General features: G+C 45.4%; 1 non-coding gene across 1 annotated transcript; it reads left to right on the top strand.

The window, feature by feature from the left end:
• Positions 1–13945: 13945 nt before the first annotated feature.
• LOC141654407 (small nucleolar RNA R71) lies at positions 13946–14052 on the top strand. Its single transcript, XR_012547968.1, has one exon. It is a non-coding gene; the product is annotated as a small nucleolar RNA R71 (small nucleolar RNA).
• Positions 14053–27890: the final 13838 nt, after the last annotated feature.

Consider the following 27890-nt stretch of genomic DNA (forward strand, 5'->3'; position numbering starts at 1 on the left):
CCTTATGGTGGCGAGCTTCCTTACGTAGTCTAATGGACTTTAAACGACCCTCCCCGATAGTCGACGGACTCTAAAATGTTCCCGACGACAGTCCATGGTTCAGACCCTTGAGCCGCCTCGCGTCGCCATAGTCGTCAGGTTGTAATCTTCGATTGACCTGATGGCTATACTTTGACTTTCGCCTTGTCCAAGCCTCAGTCAAAGTGGGGGCTCTGTAGACACCTCGTTTCTGCACCCCTCGCAAACCACCCGGTGATGATTGGGCCGCATGTTTGATTCGCGGAACGATTTGTGACAGTTCGTAAGATTATCGTCAAGTGATTGCTCAAATATTAATGTCAACCTCTTAAAAGTCATCTACGTCCCGATACGGTCGTTTTGACAAGAATTAGAGTACATTCGAGTCCGGTCAAAAACCGTCTCCATTTTTCGATAGTTGTTAAATCCCGAGTCGAATGTTCGGAATGTTCGGATATTTCTATTCCATATTTCTCAATTTTATCTTTTTGGCAAATAATATCCCGTAATATTTACATAAGATATTAAAGATAATCGAATTAATTCCGTCCTACCATAACTTAAACACGGAGATCTTTCTTAGCGGGAGGAAACCTCCGGGAATAGACGCAAGCAGTCTTTGCGCCTCTTCCAAGAGACGCAGGTCGCCGCGCCTCTTCCCGTGCCCTTCTTTGCATGATTTACGTATCTTTTTTCATATCTTTCCGAGATTCACTTCCAAAGAGTCTCCGAAACCCTATTCCTTCACGTGATTAGTATAAATAGGAGCTTTCGTTCCTCATATTTCTCACGCGAGTGTCCGCCCTTCTCTTCTCCCTTTGCATTCTAGACTTCGTTCTTACTAATTGGCGCCTACGTGCTTGGACTTCCGACCACGTAAGCTCGGATCTTTCCGGGTACCAGCCTCTCCGTTGCATGACCGACCAATTTGACCACTACACTCAATCAATCTAATTAATCAATCTTGTTAAATCGTTTTCCTCTTTCGAGGGCACTCTTTCCTTGCATTCGCGTCGAGCATCACTAATCGATCTTCTTAGTTCTTCTCGTTCCGTCAACATGTAAGTCTGAGGGTGTATTAATCTCTCTTTTACTTATTGTATTTTAATTATTGTATAACAATTGTAAGGTTTATGTCGAAAGTACCTCATTAAAACCGATTTCTAAAACCGTCTTTAAAACCTTTTTTTGCGGATTTCCAGTAGACAGATGATGGTATCAAGCTATACCTCGCAAGTGCACGATTTTATCGTTGTACACTATTAAGGGTCGATCCCACAAGGAGTTGAAAAGATTACTAATTGTTCTAATCCGATCGTTTAGCTAAGTCGAAAATAAAAGATGATGGTCGATATACTAATGCTACCTAAAATGAAACGAGATGCAATCTAAACAAAAGCAAGGTAAAAGAGCAACAACGAAAGATAAGTTGTAATTCAAATGATTAAAAAGGCCTAGGACTCGGTTCTTCCCAAACTATTCGCATTTCCACATGGTTAAATTTCTAGGCTAATCACTAAGGTAGTTAGGTGAGGAGGTGACGGCTCTAATTCGCCTAAGACCCCCCTCTCGGGTTCGAAATAGGACACTAGCACTACCCACCAACCCCCCTCTCGGGTTCGAAGGTCGGAATCCCTAACTCAATACCCCACTACCCCAAAAACATGCATTTTCCCGAGGTAGTCCGATATTCGCTAAGGTCATTAAGCCCCATCAATACCCGGGTCATCCCACTCCCTCTCTCGAGGGTCGATTTCAAACGCTAGATTAGAGGTATTCTACCCCGGTTCTCCCTTTCGGTCTCAACCAAGGTCAACAATAGGGTCAAATCATGGGTATCCAAATCACAACCTAACCAACTCTCGTTGGTGGTCAAGGGTCGTAAGTCAACACTACCCAAAAGTCAACCCATAAACCAAGTCAATCCTCTAACCTACCCTCACCAATTTCCCCAAATGATTAGCCTTTAAGAAATTCAATTAATGAAATTACTCATGTTGGGTCAAACCGAGCCCTAGTGGAGGACTACTCACTAATCATGGTCCTAATTGCAAAATAAACAATAAAGATGGAAACTTTGGTCACAAACATGGTGGGAAGATGAAATTCACTACTAAACATGCAACAATCTAACAATGGGTGAAAGGAGAGAGGATTTAATCTAATAACAAGAGGGATTAAACCTAAAGACACAATCTTTAACCAATTCAACTCAAAGATTAAGTCTTTGAGGACAACTACCCAAGGATGAACAAATGAAAGACAAACAAAGGAAAGATGAACAATGAAAAGATGAACAATGATGAATTTAACAACAACAAACAAACAACAACAACAATCCTAACATAAACAATCAAACTAACATAAAAGAAGAACAAAAATGTGAACAAATGAAAATAGGGAGAGAATTAATACCAACAAAATAGTGAAAGAGGAATTTGGATAGAAATAATAAAGAAGGAAATCCTTCAATCTTCTTACAAACCCAAATTCAATCACTAATTGATTGAAGAACTACTTTAATTAAGGAAAGATTAACAAAGAGATTAAGAAAGTTTAAAGCTTGAAAGGGTAAAAATTCTGGATCTAGGGTTGTGTGTACAAGAGGGTTTAAGAGGGGGTATTTATAGGCTTTTACAAGATTAGGAAGAAAAAGGGAGAAAAGCCCAAAATCGCGACTGCTGTGTAATGCCGGTCAACCGGCAGCCGGTGGCCTTACCGGCAAAACCGTGCAAGATTTAAAAATAGCTGGCATTTGTGTTTTGCCGGTGGGCCGGTTGCCGGCCTGCCGGCAAAACACACTCTTCAGGACTTCTTCTTCTTCTTGATGTGTGAAATGCCGGTTGACCGGCTGCCGGTGCTCCTACCGGCAGCGAGGCCAAGCTTGTTTTTCACCAAAATCTTCAATTAATTCCACTTGCTGTGCTTTACCGGTGGGCCGGTTGCCGGCCTGCCGGCAAAGCGCATTCCTCAGTTTTTCTTCAAAATCTTAAGTGGCTCTCTGGGGTGTGTTTTGCCGGTGGCCAGACCGGCTGCCGGTCTGCCGGCAAAACACACTCTTCACCATTTCTTCCCCTCTTCTTCATGTAAAGGCAATGGGGTGCCTTTCTTGCCCCAATTTCTCCATACTTGGGTCGTTCCCTACAAAAGGAGGCATAAGGTAGCAAGTACGGGCATTGGGCACAAAAAGCAAGGAAAAACACCCGAAACCGACTCGTTATGAGTCGGTATGCATAAAAGAAAGAGGGAATTAGAAGTAATTTAATCGTATATCAAACCTCCCCACACTTAACCCTTACTCGTCCCCGAGTAAGTCCCTAAACCAAATGTACAAAGCATTATTATGATAGATATGGAGAGTGAATGCACAATATAAGCATCACTCAACTAAACTACTACTTAAGCCGATCGAGTATTAGCGCACTCAACGCCCCTTCAACTCACAATTTGACACCCATGAGGGGAGAGTGCCCTATTGCAAGGCAAGTTGGGTCTTGCTACAAAACTTTTGACACATTCATCATGAAAGCACGTAATCAACAAGTAGAATGCATCCAACAAAATGATCCACTTTCCTCATCTAAGTGGTCGGTTTTTTCAAACAACAAAACATGGTCTCGGTCGGGAGTACCGTCTCAGAAGCGCCAATTGAGGTGCCAACCCCCTAATTGTGACAAAAGCAACCCTTGTGTGACCAATGCTCAAGAAACTAATTCTAGAGCAGGGAAAGGGAAGAAAGGGCAAGTCCGCCGAGAATTACAAAACCGACACAAGATTCAACCGAATGACCCATGACTAAGGGGACCAAGGCAACGACATCCTCACGGTTTTCACTCGTCACTCAATGAAAGAACAGGGTGATTTTTGTGACACAAAGCAACCAAAATCACTCAACTAACTCGACTAGCGAAAACGTGCCCGCAATCGAATGTGTAAAATCATCCTATGTCCAATGAAATGCAAACAAAGGAAAAATGCACAAAACATGAAGCAAGGGTTACAACGGGGCTAAGGAGAAGGTCGAAACGGGATTGGTGCAAGCACCGTTTGGATATGTGAGGCTCAAATCAAGAATCGTCGACACATCACCTCCCATCTCTTATTGCAACAAATGAGACACGTCTATGCCCTAACATAGCAAAACTATGCAAAAATTGCATAAACCCAACTCAAGTAGGAAAAATTTGATAGAACTCCTTTTATTTCAACTAATGGCAACGTCTACACCCTAACAAAAACCCGGTTTTCCGAGTTATGCAAAAATTGTGTAAACCCGACTCATTTTGGAAAAACATCAATTTGCCCCTTTTTATTTAGCAACGGCTTTTTCTACCCCTTTAAATGATGAGTAGGGGTGTTGCTTGCCTTTTCCTTTTTTTTTTTTTTTTTTTTTTTTTTTTTTTTTTTTTTTTTGACATCAAACAAATATATACAACACACAACTCATTTTTTTTGATTTTTCATGACTTTTTACTTTTTCTATTTTGTTTTTCATTTCTTCTCTTTTTTTTTATTTTATATACAACACCAAATGTAGACAAAATTTCGACCCAATGGACACGTACTTCGTCCATCACCAAATTCCGACTCCACCACCTAGACACTTCTACAAATCATGACCCATTCTTGATTAAGGAGGGGTGTTTTTGGGATGTAGCTCTTTTAGTGGGTATGCCAAAAGGAATAGGCTAAGGCTCAGAGGGGTGAATCAAAAAGGAAATCAATGCAAGGGACGAAACTAAGCTAATTTGGCTATTGTGAGGTTCATAAAAACCGATTTTTGCTTCATGTCATGTGCACAAAAATGTAATGCAACTTCATGGTCTAAGGACGATGCGACACACTTATGCGTAATGATGCGACACGCCTCGCGAGGAGACCTACTCTCGAACCTAGATGAGGGCGGGGTATGAATGTACCCGCCCTAGGAGGCTCTACCCTTACCTTTGAGTAGTTAAGTCGAGCCAAAGGTCTAGTCTACGGCCCTAGGTCTCACAAGATCGGTCTAGACTCATCGGTCAAGCCCTCCTTCCTCGGCTAACTAAGAGGCCACGGGTGCGAGTCACGAGGAGGGGGAAGGCACAATTGGGCACAATAGTTCATCATGGGGGTACTTGGTTCCCTTCCTTTGACCACGTTCCTTCTTAAAAGCTTATTTACAAACTCAATGCAAAAGAAAGAAATGCAACAAGTATTTACATGTGAACAAATGCATGCGGAGATTCAAACAAACATGAAATGAAACGTGCAACAAATTGGCTAAACCTAGCAGCACATCAACACCAAAATTCCAAACGGTCTCCCAAGGAGACACCCAAAGCAACAAAATTCCCATTCTCCTTCAAAATATCAAAGATACCAAAAAAAAAGAATAGTAAAAGGAGCAAGAGATAGGAAGGATTATACCAAGCGGTCTTCTAGCTCCTTTTTGCCTCAAGTGGTCAATGCGCTAAGCCAAAAGGTTAGACAAAACATATATATACAATGCAATTTTTTTTGAATTTTTCAGAAATTTTTCGATTTTTAGGCATTTTATCTAATTTATAAACATTTACAATTATAAACAAATATTCACAAGAGTGATATTTCCCTCCCCACACTTGAGATGTACATTGTCCTCAATGGACCATAGCATAGGGAGTGAATAAGAAAAAGGAAATGAACATATTTTTTTGATTTTTGATTTTTCAAAGGGAAAATAACATATTTTTGTGATTTTTTGGTTTTGAAAAATTAAAAAGACATATTTTTGGGTTTTTTTTAATGAGAACTCCCTCCCCACACTTATTTATTTACATTACTTCCAAATGGAAATAAATGTGTGGAGGGAGTATAAATTAAAAGACATGTTTTTGTTGTTTTTTTTTTTTTTTTTTAAGGCCCTCCCCACACTTATTTATAGACATGGGAGGGCATATTAGTGAAAGGAAATAACATGTTTTTGGTGGTTTTGTCATTTTTCATTTTTTAGTTGGTTTTTATTTGAAAATGCAATGCATGCTCTACTCTATATGCTAAATTGAAATGACAATGCAAATCATGCTAAATGAATGCAATTACTAAATGTGACAATATATTACAAAATGGAAATCTAATGCAATCCTATATGATGCAACTAAATGATTTAACAACTAAATGCATGCGAAAAATGTAAACATGAATGAGAAATTTGGATGAAAGGGAGGAAATCATACTTGTCATTTTGAAAAAGAAGTAGAGCCCTCATTACTAGGCTCTACTCATAGTCATCATCACCATCACCGTCTCCATCTTCATCTCCATCACCATCACCTTGTACTCCCCCGAACTCGGAGTCACGGATGAAATCGTCCGTGTTCAAGTGGACATCCGAGCTAAAATCCTCCATGGCTTGGCTCATGCCAACAAACACCTCCGGGTGCCCTCCGGCACCACTAGACCCGCCCTCTTGGAAGATTGAAGGGGCATCCCCGAACCACCTCGCGTCATGTCCCTCCCCTTGGGTGGTAGGCGGGGTGGGAAAGACCGGGGCACTAAAATAGTCGGGCCGCAAGTTAATGTCGCCGTACTTGAAGGTCCCATCTTCCGGATGTCCACCATCCGGGAATAAATAGTAGGAGGGGTGAAGGCCGGTGGGGTGTTTGTAATGGTTCCTCATACAATCGTCATAGACCGGAAATTGACCAAGAGAGGTGTCATAGTAAATCCGGTCAAGTCTTTGTTGAAGGCCATGCCGCTCGTTTGCGGCGTTTGTCATGTTAATTTTCATCTCCGCCATGAAGGAAACGAGGTCGGCATGGAGAGGAGGCGATTGTTGTTGGTGTTGAGAGGAGGTCCCCTCTCCTTGTTGCAAGGGGCCGGGGACAAAAGGAGAAACCGGTGTGGCATACCGCAAGGTAGACCTTGCGGGGATGATGGGTCGGCCACGAGCATACCGAAGGTTGGGGTTAATTTGTTGGGGGATGGAGGGATCTTGGAGATCTTCAATCTCAAGCAAATAATATTCTTGGTTAGGTACTACCTTCATTTTATCGGGGTTGGGAAGAGGGATAGAATTCCGATCAACTCCATCAACCCGAATTTGCCAATAGTCTAGGCCATCATTCGGGTTGGTCTTCAACCAACCGAGGTTGTGGTGGATGTAATTTTTGAACAACATTGTATCACCAATCATAGAACGCAACCCACCCAAGTTGACCCTCCGATTGAGCCTCTTCATCAAATGGGTGATGAGTCCACCCACGACAACGGCCGTATTAGAGGCCGGAGAATTGCTAAGCCGCTGTAAAGTAAGGGCCAAATGGTGGGCAATGTCAATTTTGAAAGTGGTTGGGTTGGAGCGAAGGTAAGAGCCGAGAATTTCCAATTCCTCCGTTCTAAAATTATGATTTTCCTCTCGGCCAAAGATGGTCCAACCCATGTACCTATGCCAAACCCGGATAGCCGCATTGTGGACTGTATTGGCGGCTCTCTTAACCCCCTTAACATCATCTAAACCCGTAATAGCCTTCCATAAGGCCCCATGGTCAAATGTCTCGGGTGCCTTGTGAGGAGGGCTAGTGTCAAGCCCAAAATGGGATGCAAAGGTCGGAAGGGTCAAGGAGTAGTCCTTGTTCATCAATCTAAAGTGCAAAAAGGCTACCTTTTGGGTTTGGCGATGTTTATCAAGACGGAGGGAGCTCAAAAACTCCCAAGTAAGACGAACATAGGTCCGCTCGTGAATTCCATACATCATTTTCATGCCCACCCCATCAAATAAATCAAGAGTAACTTGATCTAATCCTAGTTCCCTCATGGATTGACGATCAATAAATCGGGTAGGGGTAATAGGGCGTTTTTTGAACAAGACAAACTTACCTTTCATTGTGATTGAGGTGAATTGGATGTCCGGGAAGTCGGGGTCGGAGCTCATGTCGGTTGCCGCCGCCGCTACCGCCTCCGCCTGTTGAAGGGCTAAATCTCCTCTCCTCACTCTCTTTTTTGGGGCCATGATTGTGATTTTGATGGTGGTTAAAGGTTGGGAAGGAGGTTGGGTGGTTGTTGGTGGTGGAAGTGGTGGTAGGTGGTGGCGGAAAGGGCTGTTGAAGGGAATGAGGGAGGTGGAGTTAGGGTTAGAGTGAGAGAGAGGGGAAGAAGGTGTCGAAAAAAATGAGGGAATTTGGGTGATTTTTGGTGTTAAAACACGATCAGTGTACTCCCAGCCGGTCAGGAGACCGGCCGCCGGTCACCCGGCTGGGAGTTCGTGCATTTTTGAAATTTAATTAAAAAGGTCAGAAAACTCCCAGCCGGTCAGGAGACCGGCCGCCGGTCACCCGGCTGGGAGATCACCCAATTCCTATTTTCTCCATACGTGCATTCCCAGCCGGTGGACCGGCTGCCGGCCTGCCGGCTGGGACCTCCTTCTTAAGCAAACTTGGTTGAGAATCCCTCCTAAGTGTACCCCCAGCCGGTGGACCGGCTGCCGGCCTGCCGGCTGGGACTCCCCTTCAATTCAATTTGTCACATTTTCAATTGTATACGCACTCCCAGCCGGTGGACCGGCTGCCGGCCTGCCGGCTGGGACTACTCTTCCTTGTTTTTCATCAAAATTCCATCAAACTTACAGGAACTTCCCAGCCGGTCAGGGGACCGGCCGCCGGTCACCCGGCTGGGACTCCTTCTCATCACGATTTCTTCAATAAATCCCTTTATTCCAATTCTCATCATTTATTGGCCTCGTTTTCCGTGTTTTCAACTTTCAAACCCGACTCGGGACGTCGGATAAAGGCCAATAAAAGGTCAAACGCTTGTTCATCAAACAAAAACCCCAAATCTTCAACACTCATGGCCGACAACAATCAAATTGACAAGTATTATCCATCCAAAATTCCTCGAATTCTTCCTAAATGCATGATATATACAAAGATGCATGGGTTGCCTCCCATGAAGCGCCCTTGTTTAATGTCGTAGGCTCGACGGAGTTATGAATGACAATCAATAACTTGGAATAAAAGTGGCAATTGAGCACACATTCTTGATAATAGGGGTTCCGGCAATGTAGTGCTTTAGCCGTTGTCCATTTACCTTGAATGTTTGGTCACCGTCGGAAACTTCAACCGACCCATATGGAAAAACTCGGACCACGGTGAAAGGCCCCGACCATTTTGACTTCAATTTTCCCGAAAAGAGCTTGAACCTTGAATTAAAAAGGAGAACCAAGTCACCCTCTTTGAATTCCCTCCTTATAATAGCTTTGTCATGGAACCGCTTGGTCTTTTCCTTGTACAACCTAGAGCTCTCATAAGCCTCTAGTCGGAATTCTTCAAGCTCATTGAGGTCAAGTAGCCGCTTCTCCCCGGCGCTTTTCAAATCAAAATTAAGAAGTCGGATGGCCCAATGAGCCTTGTGCTCCAACTCAACCGGCAAATGGCATGGCTTACCGTACACCAACCGGAACGGTGAAGTTCCTATTGGTGTTTTAAAAGCGGTGCGGTAAGCCCACAATGCATCGTTGAGCTTGGTAGACCAATCTTTCCTTGACCGGCTCACGGTCTTTTCGAGGATCATCTTGATTTCACGGTTAGAGATTTCGGCTTGGCCGTTAGCTTGTGGGTGATAGGCAAGGCTCCGCCTATGTTGCACCCCATGCTTCTTGAGTAAAGCATCAAGAGTCCTCTCTCGGAAATGAGTTCCACGGTCACTTATCACAATTCGTGGGACTCCAAACCGGGGGAATATGATTGTCTCCATGAGCTTGGTCACGGATTTTGCGTCACAAGTCTTTGTTGGAATTGCTTCAACCCATTTGCTCACGTAGTCCACCGCTACAAGAATATACTCATTCCCATTTGATGAGGGAAAAGGGCCTTGATAGTCTATGCCCCATACATCGAATACTTCCACTTCAAGTATGTAGTTCATTGGCATTTCATGCCTCTTTGAAATGTTACCACTTCTTTGACACTTGTCACACTTCTTCACGTAGGAGGCCACATCATGGAATAAAGAAGGCCAATAAAAGCCACATTGAAGTACCCTTGCGGCGGTTTTTCGCGAACTACCATGCCCTCCACTTGGCATGTCATGGCAATGAGAGATTATGGGTTGGACTTCTTCATTCGGAATACATCTTCTAATAATCCCGTCGGCACAAGCCTTGTAAAGGCATGGTTCCTCCCAAAAATATTGCTTAAGATCGTGAAAGAACTTCTTCTTCTTATGGGAGTCATAACCATGTGGGATGACCCCGGATACCAAGTAATTGGCATAATCCGCGTACCAAGGGACATCCATCAAAGCAAGTGCGAACAAATGATCATCCGGCAAGGAATCATCAATAGGCAATCCATCCTTACCCTTCACATGTAATAGCCGAGAAAGATGATCGGCTACCACATTTTCTACACCTTTCTTGTCTCGAATTTCAATATCAAACTCTTGTAGCAAAAGAATCCACCGAATCAAGCGTGGTTTGGACTCCTTCTTGATTAGCAAGTGCCTCAACGCCGTGTGATCGGTATGCACAATTACCTTAGAGCCCACCAAATAAGAACGAAACTTGTTCATGGCATATATGACCGCCAAAAGCTCCTTTTCGGTGGTAGTGTAATGAGATTGAGCTTCATCCAAAGTCTTGCTTGCATAATAAATGGCATGGAGTTTACCATTCTTCTTTTGTCCTAGCACCGCTCCCACCGCCACATCACTAGCATCGCACATCAACTCGAAAGGTTCTCCCCAAGTGGGAGGTTGCATGATTGGAGCGGTGATGAGAGCTTCCTTCAACCTATTGAATGCATCCAAACACTCATTAGTAAATTCAAACGGCACATCCTTTCCAAGCAACAAAGTTAAAGGTCGGGCAATCAAAGAAAAATCCTTAATGAATCTCCGGTAAAAACCGGCATGCCCAAGAAAACTTCTAATTCCTTTCACATTAGTGGGAGGGGGTAAAGTTTTGATCACTTCAATCTTGGCTTGATCAACTTCCAAGCCTTTACTTGACACTACATGACCCAAAACGACCCCGGATGTCACCATGAAGTGGCATTTCTCCCAATTCAAGACTAGACCACTCTCTTGACATCTTTTCAAGACCTTACCCAAGTTAGCTAGACAACCATCAAATGAGGTGCCTACGACGGAGAAATCGTCCATAAACACCTCCATGATGTTCTCAACATATTCGGAAAATATTGCAAGCATGCATCTTTGAAACGTAGCCGGCGCATTGCAAAGCCCAAAGGGCATGCGCCTATAGGCGAAGGTACCAAATGGGCACGTGAAGGTGGTCTTTTCTTGGTCATTAGGGTGAATCGGGATTTGGAAAAATCCCGAAAACCCGTCAAGGTAGCAAAAATGAGAGTGTTGGGCAAGTCTTTCCAACATTTGGTCAAGGAAAGGGAGGGGGAAATGGTCCTTCCTAGTTGCCTTGTTGAGGCGCCTATAGTCTATACACATTCTCCACCCGGTTGTGACTCTTGTTGGAATTAGTTCATCCTTATCATTGGTGACTACCGTGACCCCGCCCTTCTTTGGCACAACATGCACCGGACTCACCCATGCACTATCGGAGATAGGATAAATTATGCTTGCATCATAGAGCTTCAACACCTCCTTCCTAACCACTTCTTTCATAGCGGGGTTAAGGCGGCGTTGAGGCTCAATGGAAGATGCACTCTCATCCTCCAAGTGAATGCGATGGGTGCAAAAAGAAGGGCTAATCCCCTTGATATCATCAATTGAGTACCCAATGACATCTTTGTATTTTCTCACAACATCAAGTAATTTTTGAAGTTCGGTGTCATTGAGTGCACTATTGACAATAATAGGGTAAGTATCATTAGGGCCAAGGAAAGCATGTTTAAGAGTAGAAGGAAGAGGTTTCAACTCCACTTGAGGAGGCGTGGATCTCTCCTCTTTCTTATCATCTCTTCTCAAACTTTCAAATTCTTTTTCCGGGTCTTCTTCAATTGTTGCTTCCATAGCTAAAGCGTACTCCCGGTGCTCCTTGCAATCCTTTACCTTGCCCTCAAGGAACCCTTGCAAACCCTTGTCTTCATCAAATTTCTTCATATCAACCCATTCTTCTACCACATCAATCATGTAACAAGACTTTTCTTCCGAAGGCTCTTTCATAGCCTTGTTCAAGGAGAATTCAACCTTTTCTTCTCCCACTTGTAGAGAAAGCTTCCCATTCTTCACATCAATCATGGCACCCCCCGTAGCAAGGCAAGGGCACCCCAATATGATGGGAATATTTGAGTCTTCGGGGATGTCCATTACATAGAAATCACATGGAAATGCAAGTTTCCCCACCTTGAGTGGGACATCCTCCACAAGACCAATAGGGTATCTTACCGACCTATCCGCAAGTTGGAGAGAAACCCTTGTTGGTGAAAGCTCATAACCTTTCAACTTCTTAAAAATTTTGAGGGGCATAAGACTAATGCTAGCCCCCAAATCACACAAAGCCCTCTCAATGTGCACGGTCCCAATCTTACAAGGAATGGAGAAACTCCCCGGGTCTTCAAGCTTTTGAGGAGCCTCATTCATGAGAATTGCACTACACTCCTTGGATAAGTTCACCGTGGTTGTCGGGCTCAAGGAGTTTTTGTTTGAGATGAGCTCCTTCAAGAACTTTCCATAGCTTGGAATCTCCTTTACGGCATCAATGAAAGGCATGGTAATGTTGATACCCTTCATCATGTCCATGAACTTCCCATACTTTTGTTCAAGTTTGGCTCTTGCCAACCTTTGTGGAAAGGGAACCGGTGGTACATAAGTTCTTACCACTTGTTGTTGAGGCTCTTCAACCACCTTTGTTGGTTCATCAATCACTCTTGGAGTTTCCACCACAATTTCCACAAGCTCATCTTTTCCCTCCTTTTCTTCAATCACCTTAGGAGGTTCAACCACAACTTGAGGTTCAATGACATTACCCGGTCTACTACTCTTCCTTTTCTTGACAAATTCCCGGTCCTCCAAATCTCTACCGCTCCTCAAGTGGATAGCATTCATGGTTTTCGGATTTTCCTCGGTTTTACCCGGGAATTTCCCTTGGGAGGCTTGTAGTTGGCTCATTTGAGTGGCCAATTGGGAGATTTGGTTGTCCGTCATTCGTTGAGAAGCTTGCATTTGGGTCCTAAGTTGGTTGATGGATGTAGTTGCTTCTTCTTGTTTTTGGGTGGTATGGTTGATGAATTGTGTTTGATGATTCATCATTTGTTCCATCATGAGTTCCAAGTTTGACTTCGGTTGGGTGGTTTGTTGGAATGGTTGGAAATTTTGTTGGAAAGGTTGGGTGGTTTGTTGGAATGGTTGGGTGGTTGGTGGGTTAAGTGATTGAAATTGTTGTCTAGGTTGGAAGGTTCTTCCTTGGAAACCCGGTGGACCTTGATTAAATGTTGTGTTTTGTTTTTGAGTTTGGAAGTTTGGTTGTTGTGATTTTTGTTGGAAGGTTGGGTTTTGGACATTTTGAGAGCCATAGGAGAAGTTTGGGTGAGCTCTCAATCCCGGGTGATATTGGTTGTTGTTAAATGCTTGCTTGGCCGGACTAGACTCCCATATCCCGTTCACTTGCTCCATACAACTTCCATCTCCAACCACCAAGGGACACTCATTGGGTGGGTGTCCTTGGTCTCCACAAAGCTCACAACTATAGACTTGGTTCCTCATAGAAGAATTGCTAGATGTCTTGCTTGAGCTCATCAAGGCTACTTGTTGCTTAAGCTCTTCTATCATCTCTTTCACTTCCACATTGTTGGCCGACTCGACCGTTGACTTCCCTTTCCTCTTGTGCCTATCATTGTTCCAATGAAAGGTACGAGAAGCCATTTCTTCAATAAGTTCTTTCGCCGTCTTGTGATCTATCTTATCCAAAGCTCCCTTCCCCGAGCCGGAATCAAGGTTCATCTTCATCTCATTGTTTAACCCTTCATAGAAATTGTTGATGAGCTCATCATCTCCAATACCGTGGTGAGGACAAAGCCTTTGGAGGCCCTTGTACCTCTCCCATGCTTCATAAAGGGTCTCATCTTCTTGTTGGGTGAACCCTTGGAGCTCACTCTTGATTCTTGCGGTTCGTTGGGGTGGGAAATACTTGTTGAGAAAAGCCTTAGAGACATCATCCCAAGTCCGAAGAGAGTCGGGTTCACAACTTTTAAGCCACTCCTTGGCACTTCCCCTCAAAGAGTAAGGGAAAAGCCTAAGGCGTACGGCATCCTCCGTCACACCATTGGCCTTGAACATGTCACAACTATCCAAGAACTCGTTGAGATGCTCGTTGGGGTTTTCGGTGGCTCCCCCTCCGAATTGATTCCCTTGGACAAGTTGTAGCAAGGTGGCTTTCACATCAAAATTGTTGGCTTGAATGGGTGGCTTCACAATACTTGGATTCACCACTTTTTTCGGAGCCAAGTTATCTCTCATAGGGACCGCGGCCATTGTTACTTCCGTTTCCGGTGTTGCAAAAGGATTTTCGAAAGTTTCAAAGACCCGTGGTCCTTCTTGAAGGTTCTCAATTACTGGATTTTCTTGAGGAATCGGTGTTTCTATAAGCCCTCTTCTACGAAGTGAATTTAGTCTTCTTGCGGTTGCTTCGATCTCGTGGTCAATCGGACGTATTGGATGACCTCTTCGAGTTCTCCTTCTCATGCAAAAAGTCCTACACACTCAAGAGAGGGATTAGTAACAAAAGACTTAGTCTAAACAAGAATGAAAACAATTAATATCTAGCCGAACTCCCCAAGAACGGCGCCAAAAACTTGATGGTATCAAGCTATACTCGCAAGTGCACGATTTTATCGTTGTACACTATTAAGGGTCGATCCCACAAGGAGTTGAAAAGATTACTAATTGTTCTAATCCGATCGTTTAGCTAAGTCGAAAATAAAAGATGATGGTCGATATACTAATGCTACCTAAAATGAAACGAGATGCAATCTAAACAAAAGCAAGGTAAAAGAGCAACAACGAAAGATAAGTTGTAATTCAAATGATTAAAAAGGCCTAGGACTCGGTTCTTCCCAAACTATTCGCATTTCCACATGGTTAAATTTCTAGGCTAATCACTAAGGTAGTTAGGTGAGGAGGTGACGGCTCTAATTCGCCTAAGACCCCCCTCTCGGGTTCGAAATAGGACACTAGCACTACCCACCAACCCCCCTCTCGGGTTCGAAGGTCGGAATCCCTAACTCAATACCCCACTACCCCAAAAACATGCATTTTCCCGAGGTAGTCCGATATTCGCTAAGGTCATTAAGCCCCATCAATACCCGGGTCATCCCACTCCCTCTCTCGAGGGTCGATTTCAAACGCTAGATTAGAGGTATTCTACCCCGGTTCTCCCTTTCGGTCTCAACCAAGGTCAACAATAGGGTCAAATCATGGGTATCCAAATCACAACCTAACCAACTCTCGTTGGTGGTCAAGGGTCGTAAGTCAACACTACCCAAAAGTCAACCCATAAACCAAGTCAATCCTCTAACCTACCCTCACCAATTTCCCCAAATGATTAGCCTTTAAGAAATTCAATTAATGAAATTACTCATGTTGGGTCAAACCGAGCCCTAGTGGAGGACTACTCACTAATCATGGTCCTAATTGCAAAATAAACAATAAAGATGGAAACTTTGGTCACAAACATGGTGGGAAGATGAAATTCACTACTAAACATGCAACAATCTAACAATGGGTGAAAGGAGAGAGGATTTAATCTAATAACAAGAGGGATTAAACCTAAAGACACAATCTTTAACCAATTCAACTCAAAGATTAAGTCTTTGAGGACAACTACCCAAGGATGAACAAATGAAAGACAAACAAAGGAAAGATGAACAATGAAAAGATGAACAATGATGAATTTAACAACAACAAACAAACAACAACAACAATCCTAACATAAACAATCAAACTAACATAAAAGAAGAACAAAAATGTGAACAAATGAAAATAGGGAGAGAATTAATACCAACAAAATAGTGAAAGAGGAATTTGGATAGAAATAATAAAGAAGGAAATCCTTCAATCTTCTTACAAACCCAAATTCAATCACTAATTGATTGAAGAACTACTTTAATTAAGGAAAGATTAACAAAGAGATTAAGAAAGTTTAAAGCTTGAAAGGGTAAAAATTCTGGATCTAGGGTTGTGTGTACAAGAGGGTTTAAGAGGGGGTATTTATAGGCTTTTACAAGATTAGGAAGAAAAAGGGAGAAAAGCCCAAAATCGCGATCATTGTAATGCTTGGTCAACCGCAGCAGTGGTGGCCTTACCGGCAAAACCGCAAGATTTAAAAATAGCTGGCATTTGTGTTTTGCCGGTGGTGGGCGGTTCTTGTCCGCCGGCAAAACACACTCTTCGGACTTCTTCTTCTTCTTGATGTGTGAAATGCCGGTTGACCGCCGCCGGTGCTCCTACCGCAAGCCGAGGCCAAGCTTGTTTTTCACCAAAATCTTCAATTAATTCCACTTGCTGTGCTTTACCGGTGGGCCGGTTGCCGGCCTGCCGGCAAAGCGCATTCCTCAGTTTTTCTTCAAAATCTTAAGTGGCTCTCTGGGGTGTGTTTTGCCGGTGGCAGGCCTGGCACGGCCGGTCGCCCAAGAAAACACACTCTTCACCATTTCTTCCCCTCTTCTTCATGTAAAGGCAATGGGGTGCCTTTCTTGCCCCAATTTCTCCATACTTGGGTCGTTCCCTACAAAAGGAGGCATAAGGTAGCAAGTACGGGCATTGGGCACAAAAAGCAAGGAAAAACACCCGAAACCGACTCGTTATGAGTCGGTATGCATAAAAGAAAGAGGGAATTAGAAGTAATTTAATCGTATATCAACAGACGTCGAGAAAAGACGCAGCAACCGCTGCGCCTCTTCGAAGGAGCGCAGCACCTGCTGCGCCTCTTCGTGAGGCTGCCGCAGTTCCTGCTTCTTTTCTTCTTCCTCCGTCCTCTGTAATTCGTATCAAATTTATTTCTTTTGTTTTGTTCGTCTGTTAATTCGTTCACATGATAGTTTAATAATTCATATGTATATTGACCATCATCATTAACATGTTTAAATCGTCATAAATCCGACTTAAATCCCTAATAATCAATATTTGCGGGTTTTCGTCATTAAATTCAATTCGGGTTTTAGAGATTCAATTCGTTCATGTTGGGTTTCTGGGATTCATTGTTGATATATTCTCACCTGTTTGTTCATTAATCCGTCGTCATTCATCATGTTTAGTTAATAATTCGTTTAGTTAGTTAGTTTAATTAATCATTAACATCGACCCTTCACATAATTAATCCGTCTTATTTCCGTCTTAATCATGTTTTACTGTTTTATGACCTCAATCATATGTAAATAATCTGCTAATAACTTTCATCCGAGTCTAAAATCGTAATCAATCCATTAATTTACCAATTAACATTAACGGGTTTTTTGATTTTCACAGCCAGAGTTCACCCTTGGAACAGACGCAGCAACTGCTGCGCCTCTTCCAAAGGGCGCAGTTTCTGCTGCGCCTGTTCCAGGATGAGTTCTGTCTCTGAACTCCTTTTCTGCCTTGACCTAGTTTAATTAGTAAGCGTATTAATCAACTAATAATCGTATTATCACCTTCTGACTTGTTCGTATTTCTTCGTTTTATTCTTTTATTCTTTTTTATCAAATCATCCGTTTTAAAGGTATTTTCGACATAAATCGCCTGTTCCAATGTAATTATTGTAATTTATATTTATTTATTATTGTATTTTGTATCATTTGTATGTCTTCACATGTAAATCAATATTAAATCCTACTTCGACCCAATTGTTTGCTAATTACATGTCAACCGACTTAGTCTAATTCTCACATGCTAGGATTAATCTATGGATGTTGCATTGCATGCATATAGCCGACGATATATCAAGTACGAATAACTTCCCTAATCATTAGTAGAGGCCGCTATCGAGGCGGGCGGGATTAGGTGTTCGGTCAAAAGAGCTTCCTAATACGTACCCTCACCCCTTACTCCAGATCTCCGTGAGCACCCGTGTTCATTGGCATCCACGAGAGTCATTCTAGACATAGAATGCTAAGGGTAACGATTGCTTAGTGTTCATGTCACTACTTTGTGTCTTGACATGACACGAGGTATTCGAACGGTTCCAATTTCCCATAAAAATTGGTGGCGACTCCATACAAAATGCAAACGCTTGTTTTCGAGCCCCCTTCACCAAGCGCCCCCGTGGGCGGCCCGCTGTCCACACCTTTACAAAATTTTATCTTTAAAATAACGACATATTTGGATTCGACGTACAATTAAATGTCTAGATAATATATTTCTTGGTTAAGTTATAGAAGGAAATTGAGGCGAAATACATTTTACTAATTTTCATGCACCTACTAATCATTTTCATGTATGTAACACTTTTCATGAATCTAGTACTTGTTTTCATGCATCTATATATCACTACTACAGATACAGGCTATAACAACGGTTAAAAACCGTTGTTATATAAAAAAGCGGACGTTGTTAAAGCGTCCGTTGTAAAAGGTTTTAACAACGGTTGGTTTTCTTAAAGCAACCGTTGTTAAAAATATTAACAACGGTTTTAAGTATAAAAACCCGTTGTGGAAAGTGTGACTCAATTTTGGGGGGAAAGTTATAACAACGGGTTGTAATATACAAAACCGTTGTTATAACTAAAGACAACGGGTTGTTTGTAAATAACCGTTGTTGTTTGTTCTTAAAAAATAAAAAAAAAATTAAATTAAATATTACTAGATGCATGTATAATTACGGCCCGTTAGAATTCCGATGCATGCAGAATATCCCTTAAATTAATTACCAACGGTTTTGAAAAAACTTATAAATGTGACTAGCTATAAATATTAAAGCATCCTTTAGTATCTAACATTCATTAATTGAAACTGATGGGGCATATTCTGCACCGCTGACCAAGTCAACATGATTGAGCAAGGTCAAAGATATCCACAGCAAGTCAACGACTTGGACAATCCAGCCGATGCAGCCCATCGGCCCGTCAGCCTGGATCTCGGCATGGTAACCTGCCAGCCGGGACACATATCCGCGTACTCATATCCAAGACCCCTCGGCGGCGAGTCAACAGGATCCGCCGGCCAGCCATAGGCCCCTCGGCCGAGGGGTAGATCAGTCTTTCCACCTGCTAGCCACTTGGCCACTTGGCCACTACGTGACAAAAGGTGAAAGTCTATAAATACTCCTCAACCTTCATTGAGGAAAGGATCCCAACTAATCCACAACTAAACCTAAATACACTATTCATCTGGTAGTATCTTCCTTATCTCTCTACAATACACATTCAGCCAAGTAACAACTTATCTCTTAAGTTTACTAACTTGAGCGTCGGAGTGAGTACGCTTGGCACAAAGCCAAGCCCTCAGTTCGTTCATTGTTGCAGGAGAGGCCGTGAGGAACGATTAAGACTAAAGGAGAATTCAACTCAAGACATCATTCATCAAGCCAAGGGTGGTAACTATACTTGCTCTGGAATTACGCCCGGAACAATTGGCGCCGTCTGTGGGGAAAGATACTAGAAGCTAGTCACATTCATTCCCAAACAAAAAAAAAAAAAACAAAAAACCCACCCCAAAAAGCTAAGATGTCAAAACAACAAGACGCAGTCGTGACCGACGAAACCGCATTCTACCAGGATGACACCTTCAACAATTCTGGAGTCGTGCAGCCCTCCACCGGCGGGGTAATCCAACCGGAGTTCGGCATGCCAATAATGCCGGACACGCCGCTGCCAGCCAACCAGGTCACCATCATGGGACATGTGGTTGACATAGCAAAACTGAAAATGGTCCTGGACCTAATTAGTAATACGCCTGCTCACACTGTCACGCCGACAAGAGCGGCGGAAACCATCCAGGAGACCAGGGCCCAAAACGTGACTCCGAGAAATTTGAACGGAGCACTGGGAGAAGCTGACCCAGCCAAGTCGCCGGGGGAGCCCAAAGTGGGCGTGGTAGACCTAAGTCCTTCCCGCACTCATGGGAGGACAGCGTCCCCGCAACACGAACGAGGCTTACCCCGGAGGAACCAGAGGAGTCCGACTCAGCAGAGTTGGAGAAGAAGTCCGAGTCGAAGAAGGAGTCCTCCCCGCTACGAGGAGAGGAGCCGGAGTAGGAATGCGAGGAGCCGATCGCCGCGTGTCGTTCGACACATGGTCAGACAGCCCCTCAACGCCTACGTCCTAGAAGTCCAGGTGCCAACTAAGCTCAAGTTGCCACCCCTATCGTACAAAGGAGATAGTGATCCAGCCGACCACGCTGAGGCTTTCGAGTCTTACATGTCGGTATGGGAGCAGCCCGATGAGGTCTGGTGCCGAGTCTTCCCAACAACTTTGCATGGGATGGCTCAAAGTTGGTACAAGGGGCTTCCCGACGGCTCGGTATACTATTACGCCGACCTAAGAGACGCCTTTCTAGCCCAGTACTCTTGCAACAAGAGAAGGGCCGTGGAGACATCGGACCTCCTAACTATCAAACAGGAGGGGGGCGAGTCTCTACGAAGCTATGTGAAGAGGTTCGACGGAAAGGTCCAGCAGATTCGAGAAATTAATCCCGAATTGGCAGCCTTCGCGCTGATGAAGGGCCTCCCAAGAGGAGACTTGAAAAATGAGCTCATCAAGTGCGGAGGACTGAACTTGGATGCCGCCAGGAGGATGGCCGACCAGGCCATCAAGGTAGAAGACTATCACAAGACATGGGTAGGCCCCAGCGAAGCCGAGCCCTCCGAAAAGAAGAGCCACCGGGAGGACAACCCGGATGAGAGGCGCCGTGACAACAACGGGTCACGGTCCGATGAAAGACGCCGTGAGAACAATAGGTCACGGTCGGACAAACCTGCCAGGAGACAGGACTCGACGGGCGCCGGGTGGAGTTCGGGAACGTACCACCAGAGGCGGTATAGTGATAAAACCCCTCTCGTCGTATCAGCCGCCGAGGTCTTTGCCCTGAGCAAAAGCGAGGGCCAGAAGTGGGAGAGACCCCCCAAGCCAAAAAGTGACGGTGACACGAGCCAAGATCGTGAGTACCACGGCCACACCGGCCATTTAACTAACGATCCGCCGCATCTAAAGAATGCCATTGAAGAGCTGATCCGGAAGGGGAGCCTCGGCAAGTACGTTGCCAAAGGCCAAAAGACCGACGCCGACGGCTCGGGTAAGAAATCCGTCTTGAACGGATAGGAGTGATCCATGTTGTCATCGGGGGCAACGAGAACGGAGGGTCCGCTCATGGGCACAAACGGCACCTGAACGAGCTATATCAGGCCATCAACTTTGTGCCCAACACAGCGATCCCCGCTTCCAACATCCCCGATATAACCATCGGAAGGAAGGACTACGAAGGAGTCATCGCTCCTCACAGCGACCCACTTGTAGTCAATTTGGACATATCCAACCACCTGGTCAAGAGGTGCACGATTGACACAGCGCATACACGAACATCATGTTCGTGGAGTGCTTCCTCGGCCTCGGCTTGAAAGTCAAGGACTTGAGCCCCCGCACCAACCCACTATACGGCCTTCTCGGGGCCGGCCTGGTACCACGGGATCAATCGACTCCCGGTGACGTTCGGCGAAAAGAATGCGGCTAAAAATGTCCTAGCTGAGTTCGTGGTCATCGACGGCTCGTCCGCCTACAACGTTCTCATAGGCCGAGTCACCCTGAGCGAGGCTGACGCAGTGATGTCCATCCGGGCCCTAACACTGATGTATGTCTCGGACCGGGGGGAAGCGCATAAGCTCGTCTCCAAAGACGAGAATGACGAGGTGGTCAACGTCCAGATAGCCGCCAGAGGATGCAACATGCAATCCCTCAAAGTGGCAAAGAAATCAGAGAAAGGGAAAGGTCTATCCTTACAACAGGAGGGCGACCTCATGGATGTAACTAGCGGCTGACTAGGACGTTGTGCCTTCGATGTGCCATTAGGACGCCGGTAATCTCGGGAATAATCTATGTAGCGGCGGAGGTGTCCAAAAAACATTTGTGGGCACCCCGACGCATGTTTTTACCTAAATGAAAAATCATCCAAGTCTTCCATCAAAATGTTCACTCTTCCCATAGTCACTAGGAAGCAGCAGACGCCGACTCACACAATCGTCATACCGACAAGAGCGGCATCTTTATCGATAGTTGCATGTCGGCTCACACCGTCATACCGACAAGAGCGGCAGTCTCCTTGAAGAAGTAGGCGCCGTCGCAGATCACCCAAGTAGTAGACGCCACGGCTATCACCCCAAGAGGTTGGACGCCGTCGCAGTCACTCCAAGTGGTAGACGCCACGGCAGTCTCCTTGAAGAAGCAGGCGCCGTCGCAGTCACCCCAAGTAGTAGACGCCACGGCAGTCACCCCAAGAGGTTGGACGCCGTCGCAGTCACTCCAAGTGGTAGACGCCACGGCAGTCTCCTTGAAGAAATAGGCGCCGTCGCAGTCACCCCAAGTAGTAGACGCCACGGCAGTCACCCCAAGAGGTTGGACGCCGTCGCAGTCACTCCAAGTGGTAGACGCCACTAGCCTCATGAAGAAATAGGCGCGTTGATCACCCCAAGTAGTAGACGCCACGGCATCACCCCAAGAGGTTGGACGCCGTCGCAGATCTACCCAAGTGGTAGTCGCCACGGCAGACTCATGAAAAAAAGATGCTGGCTCACACCGTCACACCGACAAGAGCGGCAATCACGACCATCGCATTGATACTCGCAAAGCAATCAAAATGCCTTAGAGGCGTTAACACGATTGAGATACGCGCTCTAGACGCTCGGCCAAGCCGAGGCGGAAACAAAAGAGACACTCAATTAATAACGTAAGGAGACAACCCAGACGAAGACAGAGACGCTAAAAGTACAGTTGAGGCTCAAATACTAGCGCAAGAAAAAGAAGTAAGGTAAAAACCTCGGCCAGGCCGGAGGCAGAAGAAACGAGCTCTTATTAAAAAAAAAAAAAATGTTCAACGAATTACAAGAAATTACAAGGACAAACCAAAAGACAAAAGGCTACGGATATCATCTCCCTATGTCTGCCGTTGCTCGCCATCAGCAGCGGTAGCAGCACCTTCTTCAAGGGGCAACCCAGTAGCTCCCTTAGCAGCCCCAGCCTTAGCCTCGGCAGCCTCAATGCCCTTGCCCAATCGGCTTCCGCCTTGGCCGCCTTAGCCTTCTCGGCGATAGTCGCGCCTCCTCGGCCGCTTTTTGCTCTATCTTCACTCTCGCCGCCTCCTTGACCCTCTCCTCCACGGCTTTCTCCTTAGCTTCGAGCTTATCGTTAAACAAACTTGTCGTATTTGTCCCACGGAAAGGAACCTTCAAGAGGAAAAAGCTCCTCAATTACTTCCCTGGCAGATGCTTCGGCCGATCCCGGAATTCGGAACACAGGTCAGGGAGCATTTTGGTTTGGAGCATCTCAATGTCGTCCTCCTTTTGCCTGATGATGGCCTCCTTGCTCCGGATCACCTTCCCCTGGATCTGAAATTTGCTCCTAAATTCATTCCTCTGCTGGAGATAAAGGTCGGCATGCCTCTGAACAAGGTCACACTTCTCCAGCAACTTTGCAACTTCGGCCGCAGCAGCCTCGGCCTTGGCTCTCTCAAAGAAGGACCTCCTTTTCAGCGTCCTCCCTAAGCTTTCTCTCGCCCAAGAGCGCTTTCTCGACATCTCCCTAAGCCTTCGCTCATTGAGGAGATCCAGCCTCGCCTTCGTGGCCACCTTCTTAGTGACATCAAGCTCAAGAGCGGATCGAGCCACGGCCTTCTCTTGCTCTATAATGCGAGCACCGGCCGCCTCGTTCCACCTCGCCGGCTCCTCGACCAACCTCGCACCTCCCGCCACGAGCCGGGAGGGGGAAACCTTCTGGGATGAAGGGTCAACAGTGACATTTCGATCACTAGTCTGCGGTCGGGAAAGGGAAACCTTCTGGGATGAAGACCCAATGGCGACGCCATGATCATCACCTGCGGGTTTCTCTTCCACTTGCCGCTCAACAGAGCGGCGATCGACAAAGCGGGCCGATCTACAAAATTTAAAGAAAGCATCGTATCAACATACATCGACATGCCGAAGAGCTGTCATCGGCAAGCGCTACCGATGAACCGGCTAAACCGAGCCACCGGATAGATCGACCGTGCTTGGCCTTCTTGGCCGAAGGGCACATCTCCTCGTCGCCAGCAGAAGCAACGGCGGCGGTAAAGGTTGTCTCCGCTTTCTCTTACGGACAAGGGGAGACCCCTCCTCCTCGTCGAATCATCCCCATTAGAGATGTAAACGATCTCCACCATCTCCTTCGAACGGGGGGATGGGGGTGGAATCGATGTCGGCGCCACCACCGCCGAAGACTTTGTTCTTCGCGTACGGCGCGGCACTTGACTAACGACCCTCGCCTGGGCTTCCACCGCATTCAAGCATCTCACCGCTGGTCCATAAGCTCATTCGGCGACGTCCCGCGGTCATAGGTTAGAGCCTTGGGATGCAATTTAGCAACGGTCTTATCTTTGTGCAGCCCCATTCTCCGGAGGATATTCTCGCATGTGTCCGGCCCAAAGCGGTCCGCAAAGGAAACAAAGCAGGAGTTAGGTGGAAGAAATAAATCAAAGTTCAAAGAACAAGAACATTGAGAGCGATGATGGGCCTTGCACCGACCCCACTCACCCCGCTAGGGCTAGGGTGTATGAGACCGACATAGCAAAGCGGCTCATCCCGAAGAATGATCTCGCGTCGGGGGAATCCATCTTCTCAAGCACTCCCACTCTCATTCGTCTCAAAGAGCCTCATCGCGCCTTCTCATCCGCGTTAAGGTAGACACACGGTGGCATCCATCTTGAGCTTCTTGTATGAAACCCACCTGTCACGCTCCACCTTAGTCTCGCACCGCAAATTAACCGGTCTTTGGAAGGAGCGAGGCGGCGGATAGTCATCCAAGCACCTTAACGTACACCCACCGATCCCTCCGGTCCTTGCAGGAGGTAAGTTTGTCAACAGAGGCATAACCATGCTCCGTTTGCACATCGTACCATCCGACACGGTTAGGGGTCGATGGCCGGAGATAATGAAGCCGGCGGAACAAATTCACTGTCGGGGCCTCTCCCTTGAAGAGACACAGCCAAACAAAACCGACTATGGTCCTCATGGCCAATGGGTGTAGCTGGGCAACGGCAACGTTCATGGCTCTAATGATAGCCATAACGTACTCATTTAGCGGAAACCGGAGTCCGTACTCCAAATGCCGCATGTATACACCAGTATGACCCGGTGGAGGACAACAGACCGCCTGACCCTCCCTAGGAATAACGATCTCGTACCCCTCGCCAAAGGAGAAATGGTCCTCGAAAAATCTCTCGCCGGAACAACGGGCAAGCTTATGGGTCCAAGCACAGTCAAGGCGGACCTTACAAGCGTCGCCGTGATCCATAACACGCTGCCTCTCCTCATTAGGGCGAGCCTTTTCAGCATCATCACCAAAATCGTCATCAACCTCATCGGAGTCATCCCATTCCTCCAAAACTCGAGGATCAACTTCAGGAGAAGGAGACCTAGGACCCCCCGGTGCAGAAGTACTAGCCCCGGCGTCGACAGAAGACATGATAGCAATAGTTACTTAACAAAATAAGAAGGAAGTTTGTTTGTTTACCTTGAAGAAAACGCTCGACGGAGTAACAACTCTGAAGATTAGAAGACAAAGAAAACCTTTGAAAGTTTAGAGAGGAAAATTTTGGAGAATGAAATTGGTGACCAATTTCACGGAGCAACTGCCCTATTTATAGGGAAAAGCTCATGAAGAAGGACCAATCAAAGAATAGCCCATGAAGCGTCAACCAATCAGCGTGCAGACACGTGTCGGACATGCAACCACGGGATGTCAATCGTTGCAACAGTTAGACGTCAATCAATGCAACAGTGACCAAGCGTCTTCAACACGCCTATTCATATCTCCTTGCCTATTCACCTTCCTCAACAAATTCCCAAGCATCCGCTCTCCGCCGCCACATAATCAACCAAGCTAAAAAGCGCCGCCGGGGCAATCAAAAACAACCGGCACTCTCAACCCTGGTCTCGGCCAGCGTCACTTTCTTTTCCACATCGGATGCCCTTTACGCATCCATGTGGAGGGGGGATATGGTACGGCCTAAGAAAGACCAGGCCGAGGCAAAAGAAGCCGCCGCAGAAGAAGCCGATGCAGGAAATTTTTTACAAATTACTTGCGCAGAATATACGCTCAAACATACATCGGAGCCCATACCACGGCATAGACTACGCTGGGGGCAAATTGATGGGGCATATTCTGCACCGCTGACCAAGTCAACATGATTGAGCAAGGTCAAAGATATCCACAGCAAGTCAACGACTTGGACAATCCAGCCGATGCAGCCCATCGGCCCGTCAGCCTGGATCTCGGCATGGTAACCTGCCAGCCGGGACACATATCCGCGTACTCATATCCAAGACCCCTCGGCGGCGAGTCAACAGGATCCGCCGGCCAGCCATAGGCCCCTCGGCCGAGGGGTAGATCAGTCTTTCCACCTGCTAGCCACTTGGCCACTTGGCCACTACGTGACAAAAGGTGAAAGCCTATAAATACTCCTCAACCTTCATTGAGGAAAGGATCCCAACTAATCCACAACTAAACCTAAATACACTATTCATCTGGTAATATCTTCCTTATCTCTCTACAATACACATTCAGCCAAGTAACAACTTATCTCTTAAGTTTACTAACTTGAGCGTCGGAGTGAGTACGCTTGGCACAAAGCCAAGCCCTCAGTTCGTTCATTGTTGCAGGAGAGGCCGTGAGGAACGATTAAGACTAAAGGAGAATTCAACTCAAGACATCATTCATCAAGCCAAGGGTGGTAACTATACTTGCTCTGAAATTACGCCCGGAACAGAAACAACATGGCAATGAACCCTAATTTTATCAACAACGAAGAATGGCTTACACAAACGATTGAAGATGATGGGAAGGTTCTCGCCGGGCTTCCCGCCGATCAACACCCATTAATCAAAGCATCCCTTGAACATCAACGGAATTATTGGATTAAGAGGCGTGTAGCAGTCCGGCTTGTCAACAAAGCCTCATCATCATCATCATCTTCATACCTCGTTCACTGTTACTCGCAACTTGGCCGCAGCCAGAGATATGTTGAGTTGTACTCTTCCAACCTTATCTCCACATGCAAGTCGTGTCCTTGCATATATTCAATCTGTTATTGCAAAATATGAAGCCAATGACCCGGAAGTTAGCGGTATACCAGAGTGGCGTGATTGGTGGCAGGTTGAGAAGCGCTTTTTACGCTTAACCGGGGTTGTTCCGGCTTATTATACATCTTTTGATTTTCGATAATTCTTTGTAATGTATTTGGTTTAAAATTAAATGAAATGATCATTTTGAAAGTGTTGAGTTATGCTTGTTTGATTTGCTTCCATTTTTTCAACTCCATAGATCAGTCATCATCAAGATCCAGATTATTATCGCCATTCTTGTCCAATAAGATTTGAAGCAAAGATTGAGAGATATGATGATGCCGATTATGGCACAACTTCCTAACATATATATATTAATTAAAAAACAACTCAACCCACACATTGCTTAGTATAAATACATTGCATTATCTCAACTAACATGCATTTCCATTATCTCAATATATTCTCCAAACCCTAATTGCTAAAACAAACTCCAAATAAATTAACCCTCTCCTTAATCTTTCAAAACAAACTCCAAACTCCAACAAAATGAATGATATCATCCTTAAGACTCTTACTATGCTCGATCCGTCATCAAGGACGCCAAAGAAGATGGAAATGAAATAATTAGCAGATCTTTGAACGGAACCTAATGGTCGATAAAAACACATACATGGAAATGAAATAATTAGAAAAATAAAATAATGACGATGAAACAAACCTGATAA

This window comes from Silene latifolia, chromosome 4, assembly GCF_048544455.1.
Source record: "Silene latifolia isolate original U9 population chromosome 4, ASM4854445v1, whole genome shotgun sequence".
NCBI classification, from domain to species: Eukaryota; Viridiplantae; Streptophyta; class Magnoliopsida; order Caryophyllales; family Caryophyllaceae; genus Silene; species Silene latifolia.